This window comes from Podarcis pityusensis, assembly GCF_964106645.2.
Source record: "Podarcis pityusensis genome assembly, chromosome: 9".
NCBI classification, from domain to species: Eukaryota; Metazoa; Chordata; class Lepidosauria; order Squamata; family Lacertidae; genus Podarcis; species Podarcis pityusensis.
In genome coordinates, this window is record NC_138034.1 from 3,624,260 (window position 1) to 3,643,337 (window position 19,078).

Sequence of the window (19,078 nt, forward strand, 5' to 3'; positions counted from 1 at the left end):
CTCTAGGGAAAGAACTTCTCTTTGTATCCAACTCTTTTCTTTCTTTTTTTAACAGCAGATCTAACAACAAAGTTTCCTTTTTCAGATATTTTGTCAATATTTGTTCCTTTAAATTGCGAAAGAGCACAATGGAATCACTATGTTTCTCTTCTTTTAACTGTCTGTCAAAAACCTTAGTCTATAGTCAATGAACTTTCCCAAAAACGTCTGTCCTGACACCCCGCTCCCAGGTTCAAGACGGTGGAAAATTACTTTTCTTACACTCTCTTCTGCAGGTTTAAGCAATCCGGAAAAAATCCCCCCTCTTCTCCTGCTTCCGAAGGGGGTTCAGTAATTTTAGATGATGAAAGTTGATCCTTTACAAACGATTTTCTACACTCTAGTTTGCCATGTCTTTGCTTTAATCTATCTACAAGAAACGGAAGGCTGACTTCCTGTTTAGACCTTCCCGCTTCAGTGCCAAATTAAGAGGAATTTCTTAATCCAATTTTCCGTTCTACTCACAGATCGTTGTTTAAAGTCCAATTGTCCAAATTTGATCTGCTCACGGGTAGTTGTTTTGTAGCCAAGTTGTCCCAGGAAAAAGGTAGCGCTCTCCGGCAACGGCTGTGCGGCTTCGCTCCATGGAAGAAGCAGTTGACTCTCAGCACCACGCCACTAACCCCTCTTCGCTCCGGAGCCCGTAATTGGGTTCCTTTACGAATTGGGGGGGACGCAAAAGGTGCCCGCTGAGTCCCATGGTCACAGGCTTCATCCGCCTGTGATTTTTTAAAGGGTCCCCGCTTCGCCGTAGCAGAACAGACCCGTTTCCCGTGGAGCCAGTCCCTCCAGATCAGAGGGAATCCGCCATTACCGATGGCGCCACCCCGGAAGTCCTCTGACTCCCATATAGCCTATGGAAGAGAAAAAGGGAAATCTTCCCAGTGTATATATTCAGAGAAACTTTGGCAAAAGCCCCCCACACACGCACATGCGCCTTTGTTATAGGAGTACATGATTGCTCCTGTAGTTAAGGTGAGTAGCAAAAATATGCTTCCATCAATATATGCCTCAAACTTCTTTAGCTTTTAAAAATAGCATCCGTTGGGCTAATAACTTGACCTTTAGCATACATAATATACCTACAAAAGTGCCAAATTTCAAGCTGCCACAGATAAGAAAAGGTCATAGATACCACAAGTTAAAAGTTCTGAAAATTGTCACTTTGGTCCCCTTTTTCCAGTTTTTATGAAAGCATATCATATATCTCTTTCCAGTCTTGGTAAAAACCACTGGCATAATTTATTCAGGCTTGTTGCTTTGGTGAAGTTCTGGTCAGTGGTTCAAAAGTTGTTAAAGTCTCCTGCCCCCTTTGAGGGCTCATCCAGACTTCCTTTTGCAATGAAGCAGTGGGAAAGCTCTTTAATTCCCCCACCCCCATCATCAACACCTCCCCCATCCATACACTTTTAATTTTTTAAAGGCTACAACGTATCTTGCTTGAAAACCTTCCACATTAAAATTACTGAGCTGAAGTAAGTGCAATATGCCACTGGCCCCTTCTCTTCTGAATGTGCTTTGTATTCTCATCCTGGAACACTCCGTCCCTGTAATTTCTGAGAGATTATAAATCTATATTCCACATTAAAACTGCCTGCATTCCTCCAGACGATCCTGCCTCACAGCTCTCAATGGCTTGGCTTTTGCTGAAGAGAATCAGGCCCTATCAGCAGAGTCAAAGGCGATTACATAGCCTCACAGACATTTTGAATTTCTGTGGCTCAATTAAGCATGTACAGCACGCCACAGCCACTGAGGCTCTGTTTATTCAGTGAAAGTGCCCTGTAATTTATTTTAAATAATCCATATTTAACAAATAAAGAGGTCTTTGATGGCCCATTGCTGCAGGCATCCATTTAAATGCTCCATCTTGACGGTCTGTTTTGCTGGTTTAAGTTAAATACCTGACAAAAGCGATTCAGTTTTTTGTGGGGGGAATCAGACCTTGTATGTGTGGTATTTATTTTCCTTTACACCAGTAATCAGTTAGTATTTCTTTTTCTTCCAGCCGATTAGCCATTAGAATGATTAATGTTTTTTGGTTATGATAATAACAAATTGTGACAGCCTGCTATTTCTTTGGGGCATGAAATGCTTAGGAATTGTATTCCTTTTTGTGTAGCGCTAATGAGGAATCGTGTTAGACCTGTTGCATGTGCACTGAAAATTAAATTTAGATGCTTATGCCTGAAACAAAAAATCTTTTCTTCCCAAAGTGCCACAGATTTAAAGACCTCCCTCCCTCTTTTTCTCTGTTTCTCTTGAACAGCTCGGAATACATTTGTTCCTCAAAGGACCGGGTACAGTTAGTTTATCTGCCATTATCAAATACTGCAGTCTAAGTCCCTAGAAAGTGGCATTGCTTTTGTTAAACTGGAAAATTCCCAAGATAGGTTTTCTCTCCTTATGACGAACAACAGTCATTAAACCACGCCTGGGGGAATAGAAGGGGGAGAGAAAACCAGCACAAGGCTAAGTTTTCACAAGAGAGGCAATGGATTTCCTTTGGTTAGACAATTGACTTTTCAGAGTTTCAGGAGGAATACAGTTCTGACAACCATAATTGTCTTGCCTCTCTGGCAGCCAAATCATTTAGCTCTATCTTCTCTTCTCCAAATAATAAGATTTGCAAACGATACCAAACTGGGAGGGGTAGCTAACAGAAGACAAAATTGGGATTCAAAATGACCTTAACGTATAGGAGAACTGGGCTAAAACTAACAAAATGAATTTCAATAGGGACAACTGTAAGGTTCTTCACTTTGGCAGGAAGAAGCAGCTGCACAAATATAAGATGGGGGACACCCAGCTTGAAAAGGATCTAGGGGTCTTAGTAGACCACAAGCTTCACGTGAGTCAACAGTGTGATACAGCAGCAAAAAAAGTGAATGCTATTCTAGGCTGCATCAACAGAAGTCTAGTGTTCAAATCAAGGGAGGTAAGAAGAAAGGAGATTCCTACTAAGCATCAAGAAGAACTTGATGACGGCATGAGCTGTTTGACAGTGGAACAGACTCCCTCAGGAGGTTGTAGACTCTCCTTCCTTGGAGTTTGGAACTGGAGGTTGGATGGCCATCTGTCATGGATGCTTGAGCTGAGATTCCTGCTTAACAGGGGGTTGGACTAGATGACCCTCGAGGTCCCTTCCAACTCTACAATTCTATGATTCTATAATTCTATGAAACAAGTGAGTGAAACAAACCTACTTGCAGCTTCCTGCAAGGCCCAGCAAGGATTGAACCAGTTCTGTATTCCCCACTTTAGCATGACAAATGTTCAAGTTCTGGACCAGAATTCTTCTGGTCTGTGAATCTGGTAACTCCATCTGCAAAACTCTAAGGTTTACTGCACTCCCTCAGTCTAGGTTACTTGATTTTGAAAGCATTCAGTTCTGCCTATCACCTGCTGTGTCCCATATACTTGCTACCAATATCATAGTCTGAGTATTTGACTCTTCCAAAAGTCTTTGCAGCTACATCCGGAACATAATTGCATTCTTGTACTTGGGTGGAAGTTGAATTATAACAGAAATATTATAATGAAGCTGCTTTACTTTTGGTGGATATTTTCAGCTCCATGCTCATTGAAAAGCCACTGTCTAAATCATTCAATGTGAGCAAAACTGGATTCTTTTTTGCATCACAAACATGCCAGAAGATGAGTGGATGGTGACAAGCAAAATGGCAGCTTCTGCTTGTGGTAAAATGCTGAGAGTTACCACAAACTTGGCTTTACCACAAGCAGGTTTAAAGCCAGTTGTCTTAAGCAGAGCCACCAAATGCCTCAATCCTTTCTTCTATTGAAATAAATGGGAATTATTAGGTTACGGATTTATTTATTGCCATTCTATCATCACAGACCACTCTGTACAATGGCTTCAAAGTGTGAGAGCTAGCTCCTTTCACTGAGGTTGGAAGGGAAGAGTGGAAAGAAAGTAAGTTAGAGGTGAAGCCAGTGGTGCTGGTTGACTAGCAAAAGGAACGAAGCAACAGAGTTTCCTTCTTGTTTCCTCTATTTCAGCTTCAAAGCCCTTTTCCCACACGGGTTGAACTGGGGGTGGCGGCTGTGTAGAGCCATAATAATAATATCATAATTATTGCACTTCTTCCACTGCACACAGGTACACTACATTTGTTGTGTCTATGTCCATTTCTAATACAATTTTATATAGTTGCGTGTCGAGGTCCCCAGGGCCACCCCAATAACTCACACATCACACAGAATTTTTGTTTAAGATTTTTGGCATAATTTTGGCCACAACTTTATTGAAATACAAATTTGTGAGTGGTTGCTTAGGCATTGGTTGCAACTATCTGCCCCCACCACGGGGGACAGACTGACATTCCGCACGATGCGAAAGTCAGAATAGGGGAATACACTTGGGGGTTACGCGGAGCAGGGAACCTGCCCTCACCCCAAATGCAACCAGGAGCTCATTGCTATGGCCCGAGCCCCCTTGACAGAGTGGACAAGCAATAGTTAGCCCCCAATTCCTTTAACGGAATCCCTTGCAGCAGCAGCATTAGAGGGGCAGGCACTCAACCTACCAAGGGCAGGCACTCAACCACTTCCCCTCAACCAACCAAACCATAAACCAATGCCTAACCGCAACCTTACAAGTTGTGACGATTTGCTACGCAGTAGGCAAAAACCAAATGGCCCCAGCCAATCAGTCAGATGGACAAAATTGCTACCAGGCCCCTGCCCCAAGAGCAGACGACCCCATGACAGGCATAGCAAGGTCAAAGCGAACAACCCTAATTCTAGGGAGGGGGGGACGGGCAATCCGATGCACGGTCGAAAAGAGGAAGCCCTAGCCTCGTGCAAGGAGTTTTAGCATTTCTGGCTGTCAATCAACAAATGGCAACATTAACTTCTTCCCAACAACAAGGGAAGCCCCAGTCGCATCAGTGGCCAATGAACAATTAGCCCGCCCCCAACTTTGGAGTGTCCTGGCGGCCCCCACCGCAACACGTGCTCTCCATGAAGGAGAACACGCTTTGTGAAACTTAATGTCAGGATTAAGGGCAGCTCAGTATTCTGTGTACAGCATGCAACAAACAGATTTAAAATCACAAAACATGCAGCAAAGTGAAGTGTGGAAGCATAGGCTGTTAGACCTTTAATATATGCCCTTCTAATCTCCTTCCAAAGTTCCCCTCTTCCCCTAACATAGAAAGAGACCACACATTTGGGAAGTTTAGAATGGTTTACTTACAAACTCTCCAAAAGTCAGATTCATGTGCTTTCCCATACAGCAGCCAGAAGACACAGGCAGTAAAATATGGCTTCTTCACAGTGATGAAAGTTCCCAAATTATTAAGGACTATTATAAACTTGATGAATGTTAGAATGTCGAGGTTTTGAGAAAGAAAGGGTTACAGCGATACAAGATTAGACTGAAGGAAAGATTAAGAAGACATATGTTTGACAGAACTATTTAGAAGTTGCTGGAAAATTTTGGACATTGGGATGCAGAAAGGGGAGGTATGGGGGAGTCCGAGAAAGAAGGTTTATGGGAAAAAAAGGTCATGAAACTATACGTGTTTGTATGTCTTTTTATATGTTTGTATTGTTTTAAAAATTTTGTAAAACCAATAAAAATTTATATAAAAAAAAGAAAAAAGAAAAGAAAGTTCCCAAATTATTGGTATAGGATCACAAGAAAGACTTGAAGGGCCATGTAGTCTCAGACTGGAGAGAATCGAAGGATTGTCCTTCCTAAGGTGAACTAAGCCTGGCAGGACAGCTTACTCTATGGCATTAACCCTTTCATGTATTAGATTTAAGCATGTTGGTTATATGAGACTGGTTATTCCACAACTTCACCTAACACTGCTATGACTGCATGTCCCAGGAGATCGGTTGTGGTGAAAGTAATCATGTCAGGGAAGCTGGTCTTACATGACTGATCTTTAGAGGAATTCCATCCAAGCTTGAAATAATAACCCATTGAAAGATGACTTGGAAAAACCATTGTTGTTTACTGAATATAAAACCACAAAATACATAATCAAAATAAAAACAACAACCCAATAACGCCTCCCCTTCCCCTGCCCAACCACATTTTAAAAGGACATAGGGCAGGATGTCAATCAAATCAAACAAAGTCCTGATTAAAAAGGAGCATTTTTTCCTGGCACCTAAAGGTATATAATGAAGGCGCCAGGCAAACTTCCCCGGAGAGAGCATTCCACAGATGGGAAGCCACTGCAGAAAAGGCCAGTCCTAATGTTGCCACCCTCCAGACCTCTTGAGGAGGCAGCACACAAAGAAGGGCCTCAGAAGATGATCTCGGGGTCCGAGTAACAGGTTGGGCAACTGGGCCCAAACTAACAAAATGAATTTCAGTAGGGACTACACATAGGCAGAAAGAACCAGCAGAAGTTGGATGGCCATCTGTCTTGGATGCTTTAGTTCAGAGTCATATGAGCTATGAAATATGCAGTTTGCTTGCTTGTTTGTTTTTATTTATTACAGCATTTATATGCCACCTGTCTGAGTGGTTTACAGTAAAGGTAAAAGTTCTGAAATGTAACTGACAAGGCAGAAACAAGAAATGTAATGCCGCCTAAAACTCAAGCAGCAGAGAATGAAAATCAATAAAACAAAACTCTGAAGCAGAACCCGAAGCTGAGCAAATTCTAAAAGATTTTAAAAGCCACGCAAAATGGAAAGCACTGAAATGACCACAGAGTGCTTCAAATTTCATCTCAGCCATTACCCTGAGGCTGTTTCCTTTCCCCTCTGCATTATGGAGATATTAAAACTGACTTACTTTGCAGGACTGTTGTGCAGATTACTGAAATACAGTGGTACCTTGGGTTAAGTACTTAATTCGTTCCGGAGGTCCGTTCTTAACCTGAAACTATTCTTGAAGGCGCATATTACAATATAATTGTTCTATTATTGAAGGACATGCTTAAATGTCACATTGCAAATGGGCCCCTCAGAATGTCTAGCCTGGGCAGATAGAGATAAAGAACAAGGATTTATTGTCACACCAGGATGAGGGAGGTTGCAGGAAGGAGGGAGAGAAGACCAAGACCTTATATGGTAATATAGGAACTTATTATAAGTTTCAATTTCCCAGAAATCAGGTGACTTACAAGAAATCAGGTGACTTGCAAGAGATCAGGTAGTATTCTATTTTGCAAATCTATATAAAGGGGCGCACCCTGACTACTGTGTACAGGTTGCGTACTGATTGCCCTGTGTTTTTGTTCTGCATATGCACTTCAAATAAAAAATCCTGTTAATAACCTGCAAGAGCGTTTTGCCGCTTTGTGTGAATCTGTGCTTCAGGGACCCAAATAGCAGATATGTGTGGTCCTTCATTCTTAACCTGAAGCACCACTTTAGCTAATGGGGCCTCCTGCTGCCGCTGCGCCGCCGGAGCCCGATTTCTGTTCTCATCCTGAAGCAAAGTTCTTAACCCGAGGTACTATTTCTGGGTTAGCGGAGTCTGTAACCTGAAGCGTATGTAACCCAAGGTAGCACTGTACTGCATGCAGCTTAAGGACTTGCACTGCTCAGAAGGCACTATATTGATACAGCATGCATATGGGATACACATACAGTGTGTATATTTATATTTATATATTTATATTTATCCCACTGTCTAGGGCTTGTCTTGTAACTTCTATCCATTATTAATAATAATAATAACAATAACAATGGAATTGTATTGTTCTATAAGTTAGGTTTTGGGTTTCTCCAGTAATACAGCACTACATTTTTATTTTTTTTTACTTAATCTCAAAATAAAGACTTGTAAATTCAAAGACATAGTGGAGCATTAACTTGACTCCAGATGAGTAGCCAGTGCGTCCGTGAGGGAGAAGGCCTCTCTCCTCCACCCTCCATCTCCCTTGCTCTGTTGCTGCTAGCCATCTGTTGATAATTACTGTCCAGTCTCTGCTGAGAACTTGTGATATTTAATATTTCCTCACCACTTGAACAAATAAGCGATAATAACTGCAAGGTAGTTGACCACAGGAGTAGAAAGATGTATAGCATGAAAGAGTCAGTGTGCACCTTGGTTTATGAAAACAACTTCGTTTTCTATTAAGGATTAGGGTAAATCCAGGCCCTTGAGATCTGGGAGAATAGATGCATTGAGTTATACAATATCTCAGGGAAACAAGAGAGAAAGAGTTAAGCTTTTAAAACCACAAATATCAAAGGGATTTCAGAAAAGAGAATAAATATCCCTGTGTTTTTCCTCATGTCAATTTTTCATTTGTGCTGTCTTCAGTTCAGGCTAAAAAGAATCTGCCAAATGTTTTGCCATTCAGGTTTAGGAATCTTCCCATTAGATAACCATTATTTCTTTATCAGTTTAAAATCTTTCTATAAAACAAAACTGGAGTATATGGCAGTGTAAGGATAGCAGGAAGCAACATCGCAAACGTGCTTTAAATATAAATGATATTAGATCACAAGAGTAAGACTCAGAGCTGTTCATTTTAGATAGTTTGGTGCACCTGAATTGAGGCTTATATTCTAGGGTTGCCATATGTCTGTATTTCCCCAGATACGTCCTCTTTTTAAGGTTTAAAGTTTTGTCTGGGTGGATTTTTTAAATGCAAAAATGTACAGGTTTGTTGCTGTTGTTGTTGTTGCTGTCCAAATACGTCTGGTCCACAGTCTCCACGAGCAAGTGAGCAACCATGGTGGGATGGTGCTTTTGAGATCGAGCGTGAGACATCCAAGGCCTTGATTGCTGGGAAACTACTGGTACCTTTATTGAAGGAAAAGAAAAGAAAGGGCGGAGCATGTCTCTCCTGCATGCTTCCCTCTTTTTCATGTGCATGCTCAGGGAATCGGGCTTTATCTGCAAAGCTGAAGTGAATAAATCTTATATTAGGCTAGGTTGCTCACCGGAGCAAGACGGTCTGAGCATATTACACTGATCCTGGTCCAACTGCACTGGCTACCGATTAGTTTCTAGGCCCAGTTCAAAGTGCTGGTTTTGCCCTTAAAGCCTTAAACGTCTCAGGACCGCAATACGTCAAGGACCGCCTCTTTCCATATGAACCTACCCGGACCCTGAGATCATCTTCTGAGGCCCTTCTTCGTGTGCTACCTCCTCAAGAGGTCTGGAGGTTGCAACACGAGAACAGGGCCTTCTCTGCAGTGGCTCCCCATCTGTGGAGACTCAGCAGGGAGACTTACCAGGCACCTTCATTATACACCTTTAGGCACCAGGCAAAAATGTTTTTATTCATGCCTTTGGTTGATTTGATTGACATCCTAAGCGCTTTTAAAATGTGTTTTGTTGCGGGGGGGGTGTTATTGGGTTGTTGTTTTAATTTAGATTATATATTTTGTGGTTTTATATTTTGATTTTGTTCTGTGAACCATCCCAAGACCTCCGGGTATAGGGCAGTACATAAATTCAATCAATCAATCAATCAATCAATAAAATACTAACCCTGCCACCCCCAAATATGCACAGGCACTAAATGCACTAAATGCACCCCTCCCATTGCAGCATTGATCAGATCGTGAATGCTTAATCAGCAATTTCCCCACGCCGCTTCCTCTCCCCAAATAGCATCGCTTTTTAAAGGGAGTGGTGGTTTTCTGAAAAGCTGAGGTGGGAAGGCTTAGACGTAACCAGGCAAGCCTGGCATATTTGGGGGGGGGGTGTCTGACTTTCAAAGCAATACCTTCCAAAGTGGTGGGAGAGAATTTAAAATGCAGCTTGGCTGTTGTTGTTTAAGTTCCTCGCGCCTCTCTAGGCAAATGTGTCCTCTTTTTTTGCTTTTCAAAATATGGCAACCCTATTATATTCTAACTAAGAACTAATCTTTTTGCCTGGACATTCCCAAATTACCTGACTTTTATGCTGCAATCTGGGTGTTGTTGTACTGTTTTGCTTCACTTAAAAACCCCTGAGATTTTCTTTTTTAATGAAAAATGGTCGGGAAATATGCTAAATAAATAATATTTTTACAACCCTTTGGTTTACAGAAGAGTTAAAGCACTTACAAATTCTCCCATGGGATCTAGGTGTGGACATTGTAGATTAAGGTGTCTTCCTAAATTTCTGCACCATGTACAATATTAAGCAAGTTCTATAGTCTCACATAGGGAGATTTAAAAAAACTATTGCAAGGCAGGCGCACCATGCACACACACGCACACATATAAACAGCAGCAGCAGAAACTGAAATTGGCAGGACTCATTTTGACAAATTGTGGGGTTATGGTGAAAATTATTTATTTATTCATTCATATCTTTATTGGGATCACAGGCAGTCAGGGAAAGTTTTCTTTCCTGATACAAAACATAATTCCAAAGCTGCTGTTTGTGTTGGAGAGAAACTCTTCTATCAACACGGCAGTCCTCTGGTCCATCAACAAGAACTAGGCAAATAAGGAAAAATGCATGCACAGAATTGCACAATGAATTCTGGAGCAAAAATGGATATTGTTTAGGCAGTTAGGTTTTGCGATGCAGAATATAATGGCATGCTGACGACTTCCAAGAGCACACAAAGAACATGGTTTGTTAATTTGAAGCTGGCATTGAAACAATGCAAAAGATGTGGGACATTTGTTAAAGCAGGTATTAAGGGTTTTATGGTGACTAGTCTATATCGTGCCAAACACCAGAGAATATTTTAAGCAGCTGTCTCTAATTTTCCAATTTGCTCAAGCATCAGCTTGTTCGTCAGCCTGCAGTCAAATCTTAGTAGTTCCCAAAAGCTTGCACTAGCTTTAGATACCCAAGTTATCACTTGGGTGGGCATTAAACCAGTCTTACATCAATGCCCAGCGATGAAGTTTGCAGACCCTCAGTTTCAGATATAATCAGCATTCAAGCAGACTTTTACTGTAATTCAGGCCTATACGGAAGGGCATATCATGCTGCTTCTGGTCTGTGTCAATTTTGCATGTGTATTCATAAATCCATTTAAAAAGAGAGAGAGAGACCCACAAATATTGCATTTATACACATACCTAATACTTACCTAATGCATTTTTGTGTAATTTATCTCAATGTATACATTTCTAAAATATTTTATCCTAAAGTATGCACTTTTTTACACTTTTAAAAAAATTGAAGATCTTTATTCCATAATTTAGAGAAATGCAAAATCTGTTTTTTAAAAAAAGATATTTATTAAAATTTCAGAGAAAAAAAAGAATTACACAAAAACAAAAAGTAAAAATACAAGAAAAATACAAAATACAAACTACAGAATAAAAGAATAAAAAACACTTAAAAAAAAGAATAATGGATCAATCTTTCCATAGCTTACATTCATATCCTTGTTTAACTTACCTCCTCATACCTCCCTTTTTTGTATTCCAGTTCAATTAGTTAAGTCAGCAATTTCTTTCCCTCTTTGTTTTCTCATGATCCTTTAACTTAATATACTATAACTTTAATTTTTCATCTGTTATCAATCCTTTTTTACATACACCTTTATAGCATTACTGCTGAGAAATGCAAAATCTGAAGGATAATTATAGTATGTTCCAATCCAGGAGATGCAGATTAGGTGAGTTCATTTAAAAATGAGGATCAAGTGAAATCCCCCTCATCCCTTCCCTTTACCTGCAGCATAAGGTAAGACATATAATATATTTATATTTTTTATTATTGAAGAGCCTGAAAATACAATGCACAGTCAAAGGATATGAGAGAGAGAGGCCCTGCCCAATGGGCTTACAGTCTAATTTACAGAATCAAGCAGCAGGAATCAAACGAAATACGGGGCGGAGTATCCAATTTCACCGCCTGAGGCAAAATGGTAATATGCCATCCCACTACCATTGAATTGTCCCTCACCTGGGTCGTGCAGCGGTACTTGCAAAGAGGCAGCAGTGGTTTCTGGTGAGATCTTGTGTACTCTGCAAGATCTTGTACGAATTTGGCAAGATCTCACTGGCGGCGGTAGGCGCCACACAAAGGGGCTCCCCCACTTGGGCTTCTGCTGCCCAAGGTGGCTGCCTCATCCCACCCACAGGTGGGCTGGCCCTGACTAAACAGAGCGCTTGAAGGAGAAGGCGGCCATAACTGGTTAGCAGGAGCCAGTCAGGAGACGATGGGTGCAGGGTTGCAGGACGGTCAAGGCTGCCCAGGTGCGCCATAGGATTCACTCTGGTACTCCACTGGTGCACCCGAACAGTCTGTGTCCCTCTGTTACCCTACTCTAGCATCAGTTTAGAAAAAGTTCCCCCCGCATGTGACACAGTTGCCGAAAGCTACTTTTCATGCTACTTGTTCTGGGCACAATTCTAGGCAAGCTGGATGCTTATTTCCGAACTATAGCATTAGAAACTTGACAGGTAGTGACTATATTCATGTTCCTCCTGGTAGCAATGCCCTTTCATTAGGGTGTACACCCAGGGAATTTTTATTCACATTTCCCCCAGCTCCTTTTAAAATGGACAGACAGATTGCAATGGGGGTTCGAACAGGATTCATAGAATGATGCCCTAAATGAATGATGAACATCCACTTTTGATATCTCGAACTTCAGGGGAGATCTTTACAATACAGTGCGTTTTACACAACTCCTTCCCCTACACTGAAATATATACCAGGGGGCTAAGCTGGTGTTCAAACTGGAAATATTGAAAATGCAAATTGGCTTTCATTCTAATGTGTCAACATTCGTATCCCCTCACTTTCAAAATCCAAATGTGCTCTGCTCTGTGTACCAAATTTCACTGCAATACCTCGTTTTCAACTAAGGTGTTGCACGGCAAGAAAACAAACTTAAAACTAAATAGGATGACCACCAAGCCAAATTCCTCACTTCAATTGTCCAGTACTCAAAGCCCAGTGAAAATAAGAATTTACTACCCTAGACTTTATATTATTTTAACTTTTTATTGGCTACCATTATTGAATATTACATTAAAATGTTCTTTGAATATACAGTGTGGGGGTCTTTGTAGAAGTGGGCTTTTGTTGTTCCTGATTCCTCCTTTTTTTACATAGATGTAAGAAAACTGCCATGGGTTTCAGAGTTTTCAGTCTCTGTCCTTGTCAATGGGGAACCTTAAAATGGAGGTTGTTAGAGGCAAAAGGTTTGCTCGCGTTGTCTGAGGTGTTGGTTTTCATCCTTGCTTCCTCCGCCCGCTTGGAGAGCAACAAATATTAACTGCTACTGCAATACTTCATTAAACAAATATTTGTGTAAATCACAGTGTGAATATGCGAAGTGCTTTGATGGGCAAAGAGAAGTCGTTCCCCATGTCCTTGTTTCTTGTTTTAAACACAGAGCTGAAGTGCTCTATACACTGACCTGAGCTTGGCACTCCTGCTGCTCCAGATCAGCTTGAGTCCCCCGTTCTTGCTTTTATTCATAATTGGTTTACAGCTGAAATACTGAGCAAAATGCAGACTTTCTATTACAATGCAGCACTTCTTCTCATGTGCAAGCATTTAGGGTTGACACCTGGGGTTTTCATCCTGGGGTTCTGAAAGTGGCCTCTGACACGGAGGGCAGGCTTTGCCCCACCTTCATGAGATCAGTCACTTACCGACCACATTCTACTGAATGGAAGGACACTGCTGGAGTTAAAGTGTATACTGAGGCATGCCAAAAAAATATATGTCTCAACCAAACTCCTGCTAACAGGCTTTTGGTGGTGCTACATCATTGTTTTAAGTGACTTCTCTAGGTTTCAACACACTGATGTTTTTGACTGGCTTTATATGTGTGCATTTGCTATACAACTAACACTGTTTTTTGAGGTATGTCTAAACATCTGTACAGGAAATACAGATAATGTCATGTCATGCATTGCTGCTTAGCTACAATTGTTTATATGGTGAGCTTCCAAGTCATTTTATAGCTTTCATGGTGCCTCCCCCCCCCCCCAGTGTTTCTGCATAGATTGGTGGAGTTTTTCACTTTCCTTTGAAGATGAAGAATATTCTGTTGTTGTCTTGGGGATCAGACTAAGCCTGCATACACAGGACAGTTTATTCTAGAATCAAGGGAGACTGAATTATTCTTTCTACCTGGTTCACACACATTCTAGAACTACCTCATATTTTTTGCCCCTGAAAAGTGCTTCTTAACACACTGGTTTCGTTCCAAAAATAAAGTCACATTGCAATTTGCTTCTGCATTACCCTGTAGAGAACAGATGTAGGCATTCCCAGCAATGTCCATTATGTTGTGAGTGGGCAAATATCAAAACCAAGAGAAGGTCTAACAAATGTGTCCTCTAATCAAACGGAGGGTTTTCAAATACATGTCAATAAACCACAGCCACCCATCTGAAGACTGAAAGCAGTGTGATGAGGAAGAACACAAATGATGCCATGTTGCAAAAAAACCCTGCATTTTTGAGCTACAAATGGCTTCGGGTGTGCAGTCTTAGTACTGAACTGCGGCACTCAGAGGTTTCCTGTGGGAAACGTTAAAGGAAGCTGCAGCCTGTAAAACCCAGAAGAAATTCCCAAAAGTCATAGGACTCTGGCGGCTGGTGTGGTGAGTGAGATAGCATACTTTCAGTCACTGTGACAAGCAAGGACCTGCATTCTTTATTGAAAGAAGGGGGCTTGATATGTATCTGAGTCTCCTCAAGAGTGTTGGCAGAGTAGCTAAATTGGAAGCCAAATCAAGTGCAATAGTGGCTCTTGAAATTAAAACAAAGTCCAAACACTTGTTAAAATATTCAGAAGCTTTTACTTGCTTTTTTATAGTTAAAGAAGAATATATGCAACGTATTTACATTCACATGCTTATCCAAGCATGGGCTTAGTTTTTTCTTACTTGAATATTTCAGCTTCTTCCTTCAGCGTTCAAACAAACAGAGTCTTTCTCTCTTCCCAGTCCTTGCACTCAGCCTTCTGCACATTACCCAGCTTGGCCATGCAGTTCCTTCTGAGAAGTTTCCACTTTCACCTTCCAGCAGACTCCTCCTTACTGCTTCTTCGGGAGAACATCAACTTCTGGACTTCTTTCCCACACATACATTCACACAGAAACGTTAGCACTCCCCTTGCCTATTGCGTATAGAGAGAGAGAGAGAACATGCAAATAGCAGCTCCTGCAATAATCCTACTACCTATCCACACAAACATTCACTCTCTCAGGTTATGCCATGAGAGAATAGGATTTGTGAGAGGAGGATAAAATCCCAGAGGGGAAGGCTGCATTGTGATATGTTAGGAGAGTTCTCAAACAACGGCAGCAAGAATGCTGCTAGCCCAGAGATGGAAGGAAGGAGAAATACCAACAAAAGAAGAATGGCAGATGAAACTGATGGAGTGAGCAGAGATGGCGAAACTGATGGAGAAGATCCGAAACCAGGAAGATCAAGTATTTTCTAAAGATTGGAGTAAATTTGTAATTTATTTAAAAGACCACTGTAAACAGTTAAAATCTTTGGCAGGGATGTGATGGCACTTGTAATGTGGAATTATTTATGGTAATTACGGCTATATAATAGATGGATAATGGTAAAAGATGCAGCAAATAAAAGATGCAGGAAATACAAACTTAAATATGGAACCCATGGAGGGAAGGAGGGCGGTCCAAAGGTTCAAAAGAACCTTGTATTTTAATGTTTGAAATGGTTATGTTTTATATGTATAAAATTATCAAAAACCCAATAAAAAATTATTTTAAAAAGGAGAGTTCTCAAACAATTACCTTAACACAAATATATTTGCTATTGCTCTGAAGATCCATTAAAGATGTCGGAAATGTATATACGGTATGTATCAAGAGAAAAAATCCACCTTGTATTGTGTTGATGTTTCAAATGGCAAACTCAATAAAATAGGAAAGGCCTGCTGATAATAATTAACATCTTCATCAGTGCATGATAAAACAAAAATGTCTGTACATCCATATCAGACTATTTCTGCACTATTCCAGCATTATAAATAATTATTAAGATGTCATCCTAGATGCTGAAACTACATTTTAAGTGAAGCTATTGCTATGGATTGCTTTTATTATTTTAATTACTAGTTAGTTGTTAGGAACTTAAATTTTCCAAATATGCAATCCACTTGGAAGTTCTCCTGCACAAAGCCCATTAAAATGAATGAGACCTCTGCAAGAGCATTTTAACTAATATGGAAATTCCTTATGGACATGATAGCTCCAAAGCTCACACAGGCTTGCTGGAACATCTGCTCTCTGCAGAGGTGCATGATCTCATGGCCGCTCTCTTTCCCAAAATGGTTTTGCAGGTTGCACTCTGCTTACCATCTGGTTCTGCTTCTCCATGTGCTGTGTTTTCAGAATGCCAAAGAAAACGCAGAAGTTAGCAGCTTAATAACAATGGTAAGTTGTGTTTTAGGCAGTTTGCCTAGTCCTAACACGACAGGGATGACAGAATATATCTACAAGCAATAAAAAATAAATAGCAACCTTTGTGACATATTAACTTTCCTTTTGATGGAACAGTCATAAAACCACAGTAAAGCACACTCAGCAACAATAACAGTGAACGTTCAGCAGAACCCTTTTGTAAAAGGAACAATTGTTGCAACAATTCAAACTGCAAAAACTCCATAGTGACTACTCTGAAATATAAGTTACATGGGCAGGAATGTTTGAAGTGTAGGAGTTGTCTCCAGCTATGAGTTACTCTGAGTAGACCCACTGAAATGCATGGACCCAAGCTATTCTTGTCTATTAATTTCTATGGATCTGTTCTCAGTATGACTAGCGTTGAATGCAACTCTCTCTCTCTCTCTCTCTCTCTCTCTCTGTGTGTGTGTGTGTGTGATGGGATATCAGATGTGGAGGGGGGAAAATGGACTTGTTTGAAAAATAACTGTTTATTTTCTATGGGTATCAGAAAGATCTCCTGTGAGAACTCCTTTAAAATGAATGGGAAACACAAAGAAGAACGTAATGCTCTTGTGCTGATCCTACTTTCCAGAGTGCCATACTGCCCAGCAAATGAAAATGAAGCTTACATTATTTCACCCATTTTCTGTGTGTTGGCTTTTAATGTTCTCATGAGTCCCCAGAACCTGCTTTTTAAATGTTTCCTTTGATCACCCTTATGAATGGTCCAGTTACCTACCCCCAGTTTTTACTTCTTGCTGAGGGGGAGGGACAGCCAGGAGACTCAAGCAGCACTCTGTCTGGGTTCAATGAATGTACATACTCGGGGGGGGGGGGAGTAGGATTACAAGAGCTGGCCCTGCTCTGCTCTACATGTGTTCGGTTGGCTGTGGCAACAGGCCCTATATATGTACAGAAAGTGTTTGCACACACTGGCTTGTTAACATCGTCATGAGAAGCAGGAACCCCAGAGCACAGGCATGCAGACTGCCCTGTGCATGTACGGTCTGGTTATGCCAACTACATGGTAAATCAGTGGTGGGTCTCCTGGCCCCTCCTCACCCTCCTGTGAATTCCTTGTATCCGCAGTGACCATTTGAATCGCATGGCTCCTGGGTCATGAAATTCCCCAGCACTTTTCTTTCACTACTCTTGAAAGCAAGGAGCATTATTCACACGGAATGCATGTGAAATTGTGCCAGGAGAATAAGATGCCTTGCCCAGTGCCCTCCTAAAGATAACCTGGCTCAGGGTCTCCCAAAAGCCACCAAGCCCTGCTGTTTTGTGGCATAGCAGGCTTGCCAAATATTGCCCATAGGGCTTCTGTGACTTCAAAAGCTTTTAGAAAAAGAGCTGCCATCTCCCATAATAGTTTTGGGCTACAGGCAACCCCCTATTTATGTGAGGGTTAAATTCCAGGTCATTGCACACATCAGTGGAGGGTGCATAAGGCTGCTCCATTCCGCCCCTGTTTCACCCTCTTCCAGTGCCAAAGAGGGTCACATGTGCATTGAAAGTGCGGAAATTGAGACTTGCCTGTATTAACATTTTTGTGCCCTCTCCGTTTTAAGTGTAAACATAGCTAGGAACAGCTTCCACACATTTTATTATTATCACCACGAGTTATTTCCCATAAGAAACAAGTTCTAAGTGGTTGACAGTATATGTGCTCTTGCACATGGGATTCATGTACCCTGTGCACGAATAACAAATTACAGATGAGATATTCACTGCTTGTGGATTGCATTAAGCTATTGGTCTTTATTTGTGCAGTGTGCAATCTACACCTCCATCAATTATACAACAGCGTGATTCTATTTCTCCCAGACAGAACACTTCCTTTGCGACACATAGAAATTTGAACAAAGCGTGGCAGGAGGGAGGTAAAATGAGGGAGCAGGGAAATTATTGAAGTCCTGTATGCGCACAACACACATGAAAATACAAGGAAAGCCTCTGGGTGATGTTTCACCTTTTGTCCCATGGATACAGTGGACTTCCCATAATTTTCCAGAACAAGGACTGGAGTCCTATCCAAAAAGAGCTTGTCTGGTGACAAATGGATCTTCTTGCCAAATATTCCGTGTCCCCCTCTTTCCTTCCAGCTCCTGCTCTGTCTCCTTTAGCTCTTTATGAACTGAGTGGTTTATTGTTCTTCAGTTTCTGTCAGACTTTCTGGATTCAGTAGTAATAATGTTTGACTTTCCCCATTTGCCTATCTTTATGTTTTTAGTATGATTTCTCTAGAGGCATCTCAAAATCCCCTCTGTACATCTGGGAAAATCTATGGGATAGAATTCTTTTATTAAAACAGTGCAGATTAACCCAGCAGATACACAGCAAGACAGTGCAACAATATTTGAAGGAAAGTGTCTGTAACGCTTTCTCCCTCTTTTTGTTTACAACACAGGCACATTTGCCAGCAATTTTACTGCGAGGCCCACATAGCTCCAGAACAGATTGTATCTGGAAAAGATAATAAGTAAGACGTAACTGTGTCAGGAAGATACTTTTAAGCCTTAACAATTTTACTGTTGCTGTTAAAGCAGGAGGGGGTGCTTGTGGCAGTTTTACATTCTTTATATTTAATAAAGACTGTCTTTTAAACTGAATTAACGTTCCTTCATCTCTGCACATTGGAAACACACTCTTGGTTTTGTGGAATGCGCAGGTAATTGGAAATGGGCAGCATGTTTTTCAACTGTGCCACATACTTTGCACAGTTAAATGTACCCAGCCTAGCATACCTT

At 41.1% G+C, this 19,078-nt stretch overlaps 1 long non-coding RNA gene across 1 annotated transcript in view; it reads left to right on the forward strand.

Annotated features, from left to right (window-relative positions):
* Positions 1 to 16,970, forward strand: part of LOC308485696 — a 29,091-nt gene extending 12,121 nt beyond the window's left edge. The window contains exons 2-3 of the long non-coding RNA XR_013990683.1: positions 16,223 to 16,323; positions 16,841 to 16,970. This is a non-coding gene — a long non-coding RNA (uncharacterized lncRNA). The remainder of the gene's footprint in view (positions 1 to 16,222; positions 16,324 to 16,840) is intronic.
* The last annotated feature ends 2,108 nt before the right edge of the window (positions 16,971 to 19,078 follow it).